This window comes from Octodon degus, unplaced genomic scaffold, assembly GCF_000260255.1.
Source record: "Octodon degus isolate 3935 unplaced genomic scaffold, OctDeg1.0 scaffold00093, whole genome shotgun sequence".
NCBI classification, from domain to species: domain Eukaryota; kingdom Metazoa; phylum Chordata; class Mammalia; order Rodentia; family Octodontidae; genus Octodon; species Octodon degus.
Genome location: NW_004524669.1, coordinates 6,823,246 through 6,828,895, shown reverse-complemented (window position 1 = coordinate 6,828,895; position 5,650 = coordinate 6,823,246). Strand labels below are relative to the sequence as shown.

Genomic DNA, 5,650 nt, shown 5'->3' with positions numbered 1-5,650 from the left:
TTTATTTTATTTTTATGTATTTGGTACAGGGTCTCACTATACAGCTTGGACTCGTAGTGATCCTCCTGTTTCAGCCTCCCCAGCACTGGCTGGGATTATAGCCGGGTGCCATGTTGGTGGCCAGCTCAGTGCGCCCAGGGCAGGGCTGGTGCAGCATGTGGTACCTGGGATTGAACTCAGGTCCTTGAGCTTGCCTAGGCAGGCACTTAGACTGCTGAGTTATATCTGTGGCCCTGGACTAGTTCTAACATCGGTTCATTCCATTTGGTTGCATGACCATTTTGTACCACTTCAAATTTGCTTCTACCACTTGAATATGTGACTCACACTGCTGTTTTCTCCATCATTTGAATCAAGGAGGTCTGTGTTTCCTGTCTGTATTAGTTGATTCTTATTACATTTCACTGTCATAGAAACTTTGGCTCCCATGGCCAATGTCAAGTCATTATCATCTTTATCATCCATGCATGAATGATTTGATTCACTTTCAGTCTCCTCCAAAACCTGCAAATCTGGTTTTTCATGTGCCATTGCACTGATTGGGCTACTTCTACCAGAAAAATCAAAAGACAACTTTTATTAAGGCAAATTCTAAATGCATAGAAATTTAGCCATGAGCATTTCATGGGTAAAACTCACCTGCTGCGCTTTGGAGCTCCTGTGCGCTCCATGCTGCTTTCATGCTAAGTGGGTGAACACGCAGATGGGGTCTGCCTTCCCAGGTGCAGCTACTCTGAGCCACACTCACATTCTATTTACGGGAAAGAGCATGTTTACAGAAGAGTGGTGTGGGTGTGTTTCACCTTCTGTGATGCTCGGGTAAACATACACAAAACCTGTGAAGTAGAGCATTATGTGGGTAAAAATCCAAGTTTGACAGTTTTGCACACATGTAAACACCTTACCGTTCATCATACTAAGTGAGCAAAACAGTTTGCTTTCTGCAGCCCCCAGCAGCCGTTCTGAGATGCACCACCAGCCATCATTGTGCTAACATACAATTTCCAGCAGAAAAGCATGGGATGAGTTGTTGTAGCACAGCACAGCACTGTCCTGCAGGAACCCCATCGTCACACAAGCCTCACCTACCACGACCTCATAAAGCTTTCGAGGGACTTCTAGACACAAGCTATGACACTGGGCAGCTTAAAAGACCTCATCTCAAAAGACATTTTAGGGGCAAGCACTCTAATTGTGCGGATAGTGTGTTAATTTAATACCCCTCCTAAAACAACTATGAAAAAGTTATTACCTCTGTTTTACAGATGTAGATAAGGAGACTCAGGCAAGTTACATAACAGTGTTGCACCATCACATATCTATTAAATGAGGCCAGGCATAGAGGCACACATCTGTAATCCCAGCACTTGGGAGGCTGAGGCAGGAAGATCCTTGTGAGTTCATGACCAGTCTGGGCTACAAAGTGAGCTCAAGGCCAGATATAGATATATAGATATATAGATATATAGATATATAGATATATAGATATATAGATATATAGATATATAGATATAGATATATATATATATATATTCTTTTTCTTTCTCTCAAGCAGAAAGACATGGGATGAGAGAGAAAGAGACAGAGACAGACACAGACACAGAGAGGCAGCTTTCTAACTCAAATCTTCTTTCCAGATAACAAACATGTTTTCTCTATGAAATAAAAGCACACTAGCAAAAAGGCAAATGTCAACATTAAAAATTCTATGTAATATTCTCTCATAAAATATAACTGCTTCTATCATACATCCAAATGTGTCCAATTTCTAAATTGCACAGGAACTGTATAAATGCTCTGGACAATTAAGTGTGAGACCGCGCAGGAGCAGGCAGTGGGCTGGGGAAACGTGCACAGCTCTGGAGTGGGCTTTGAGAGATGATACAAATGACAGCACATCCCAGATCTTGGAATCACAGCAGCAGGGCTCAAGATAACTGGACACCATCATACAACAATACTGAAAGTCTGAGACCCAAATAACTGGAGTAAAAGGTATACTGGGAAACTTTCTACTTCTGCCATGTGCAGGGCAGGAGGAGGAAGAGGTAGAGGCTTCCATGTGAGTTTTCCTCTGTTTAGATAGGCCTGGCTTCCCCTCCCCTCTTATCGAGGACAAAGACATATTCAGAGCATTCCTAAGATTGTCATATTGCAAATCAAGAGGCATGCATGGCTATGCTAATGCTTGTCTGGGAGCTGTACCAAATTGCAGGCACACAATTCTCACTCCATATTATCACTTCCAGGGCATGGAGGCGCACACCTAAAATCCCATCACTCAGGAGGCTGAAGCACGAGGATTACCATGAGTCTGAAACCAGCCTTGACTAGATAGCCAGTTTAAGGCCAGTCTGCACTACAAAGCAAGAACCTATCTCAGAAACTAAAATTAAAATGGAAAAAAAAAAAAAAGGCTGGGCATGGTGGCACACACCTGTAATTCCAACACTGGGGAGGCTGAGGGAGGAAGATTAATGTGAGTTCAAAACTAGCCTGGGCTACAAAGTGAGTGCAAGTCCAGTCTAAACTGCATAGTGAGACCTGTCTCCAAAAAAGACCCAAAAAGTTAAATAATTAATTAAATTTAAAAATAATAAAAGGGACGGAGAGATAGCTCAGCAGACTAAGCGCCTGCTTTGGCAAGCTCAGGGGCCAGGGTTGGATCCCCTATCCCACATCTGGTGCCAGCCCAACCCCCCCAGGGTGCACTGAGCCAGCCACCCAGTCCAGGCATAGTGGTGCACGCCTGTAATCCCAGGGTTGGGAAGGTTGAAAACAGACGTTTCACTATGAATCCGAGCTGTGGAGTGAGACCCTGTGCCAAATACATAAATGGAAAATAATAATAATACAAAAGCTTCCAATGTAATGAGATGCAAGCACATAATTCAGATGACAGAACAGGACAACCTAAACTGAAAGCATTATATTTGCGGTAAGATGTCAAAGTGCTTATGAGCCGGCCAGATAGTTCAGCAGATCAAAGCACCTGCTCAGGCAGACGCAGGGACCAGGATTCGATCCCCGGCCTGCCATTTTAGCCCCGCCCCCAGAGCATGCTGAGAAGGCGATTGAGACTGGGTGCAGTGGCACACACCTATAATCCCAGCGCTTGGGAGGCTGAAAACAGGAGAATTACTATGAGTCCAATCTATGTAGTGAGACCCTGTAGACCCGGTACTAAATACATAATAAAAAGGGGGGAAAAAGTGCTCATAATTATACCATGCAGGGGCCATGGCAAACCACGTGAGGAGGGCGCTAGGCATGGGAGCAGGTCATCCCACAGTGGATGCCCTTACTTACGTCCCTGAATCCTTAAGGTCAACCCAGAACAGTCACCTAAAGAAACATGTCTCTTTCCTCTAGAGAAATCCTGCCTCTCCTAACTCCTCTCAAATGAACAGTGGGTGGGGTACTAACCAAGGGAGACTCAAGAGAGGACATTGGGGTCAGACAGGATCCAGCCGCCTGGACCTAAGCAAGCGGAAAAGGCCATTGTCTGAGTTGCTTTCTGAATTTCCGGTCTTCAAACACCTACTTCCTTCAGCATGTGCACTCAGCCCCAAACCTGCTCCGCCTCCCCGTCACAGGGTGACAAGGCACTGCCCACCGAAAGGACAACGAGCTGCTTAATTTCTACAAAAGTGAGAAGGAAGGTCAGCCATTCCCGCCCACAGTGGGGGGAAAGCAAAAGAAATGACAGAGCAAGGCCTTTTAGATCACTAGGGGAGGCTGTTTCCGATCTTAATAAAGATCCAGGGGCCTCTTATCTCTCCCAAGCCTTGCTCATTTCTAGTTCTTCTCACCCCGAAGATCTGGAGTTCTTTTGGCAGAAATGAGTAACAGCTGAATGGAGGTACATATCTGGTACTCTAGAAAAGTCCCAGTGGTTTCATGTGTGGAGAATTCGTCATACTCAGGGTGTCCCCACTGAGCCGACACCCCACTTATGCTGCGGCCCCTGCACAAGGCTCTGTCAGCCCTGAGCCTGCTCCAGGAGACGGGGCTTCCCGCTCCTGGCTGAGTACCATTCCCAGTCACCTTCTTCCAGCTCCTTGACCCCTCCCCGTCCCCCTCCTTACTCACTCTGGCAGCATAGCTGGGCTTTTGGCTGGGAACTGAGCTTAGAGCGGAAACGGGCAGTTGGGAGGTGTGATTTATGTCTCTGACTTCACCCCAGGCTGGAACCCAAAAACACTGACCCACCGCCAAAGGCCCTGTTGGCAGATTTCCTCCTCTCCCTCAAAAAAGGCTTTCTCATTGGTCAGATGTTACCAGCGTCATTCTTAGCTCCAGCCCCCTCTCCATCACAACGCCCCACACACCTCCACCTCTTGCCCACTAGAGTGTGAAGAATGCAGTGACTTTAAGATAACCTACAGGAGGTGAGTCTCCTATCAGCCCCAAACAACAGGGAAGCTAGATCTAATTTCCTTCTCTCCTGCTATTGGACTAGTAGTTGATGAAACAAAGCAGAGCTAGCTTGCTCTGAATTCTGCCTTCAGACTGTTTTTTTGCAAATTTAAGGTAATCTCAATTCCTAAGATTGTTTCTTTCCTTTCTTTTGTTTGTTTTGGTTTTTGAGACAGGGTCTCACTATCTAGTCCAGGCTAGCCTCCTACTAGCAAACTAGTGGCAGTCCTCTTGTCTCAGCCTCTTGAGTGCTGTGATTACAGGTGCCACGCCTAGCCCACTGTGACTGTTTCTATCTCTGAAAACATCTCAGAAATATTCTCAAAGATACCAAGGTGTAATTTTCTCATTCCTAATCAGTGATACAGATCCATATCTTTACCGCCCATTTGTCTAAGACTGGAAAGCACATTCCACCCTATGTGGTCGCAGGCCAGAGCCAGAGGAAATTTTCCTATAATGTAGGACTCTTCCTACTCCTTCCAGGGGCTCCCACCTTTACCTGTTAGAAAGTAAGTCCTCTTTTACATTGTCTTCAGTTCTTGCTGGTACCTGTGTCTCTCGGCGGTACTGGTCCGCACCCTCAGAGTGCCTTGTTGCCATGCCTCAGAAAATTGAGGAAATCAAAGATTTTCTGCTCACAGCGAGGCAGAAGGATGCCAAGTCTGTCAAGATAAAGAAGAGCAAAGACAGTGTTTAAAGTGCAATGCAGCAGATAACTTTATACCTTGGTCATCACAGAGAAGCTGAAGCAGTCGTTGCCCCCAGGCTTGGTGGTAAAGGACTGAAATGAACCAGCCAGACTGATGTGAAGTATATTAAAAAGCTTCAAAACTCAACAGAAAATGCATTGCATTTTTTCTTGATTTTAAAGATTCTTCATTATAGTCAAGTAACCTTGTGAACATTAGAGGGTTAATGGGAAGATTAAATGAAAAAAAAATTTTTTTTTAATTTTTTTTGAGTTAGGTTCTCGCTATGCAGTTCGCTGGCCTTGAGCTCATTTTGCAGCCTGGGCTGGTCTCAAACTCGCAACAATCCTTGTGCCTCAGCCTCCCAAATGCTGGGATTACAGGTATCTACCACCATGTCTGGTTGGAGAATATCAATTTGAAAGATATAAAATGCTGCCTCGGGATGATTTTGAAGTTAAAGGAAGTAATACATGTAAAATGTTCATATCCATACGTGGTACTTGTTAACTGGAGCTGTCTTTTTCTCATAGTACCTC

At 45.2% G+C, this 5,650-nt stretch overlaps 1 pseudogene; it reads left to right on the top strand.

Moving 5' to 3' along the window:
- Positions 1 to 4,931: 4,931 nt before the first annotated feature.
- On the top strand, positions 4,932 to 5,207 carry LOC101579726 (annotated as a pseudogene).
- The last annotated feature ends 443 nt before the right edge of the window (positions 5,208 to 5,650 follow it).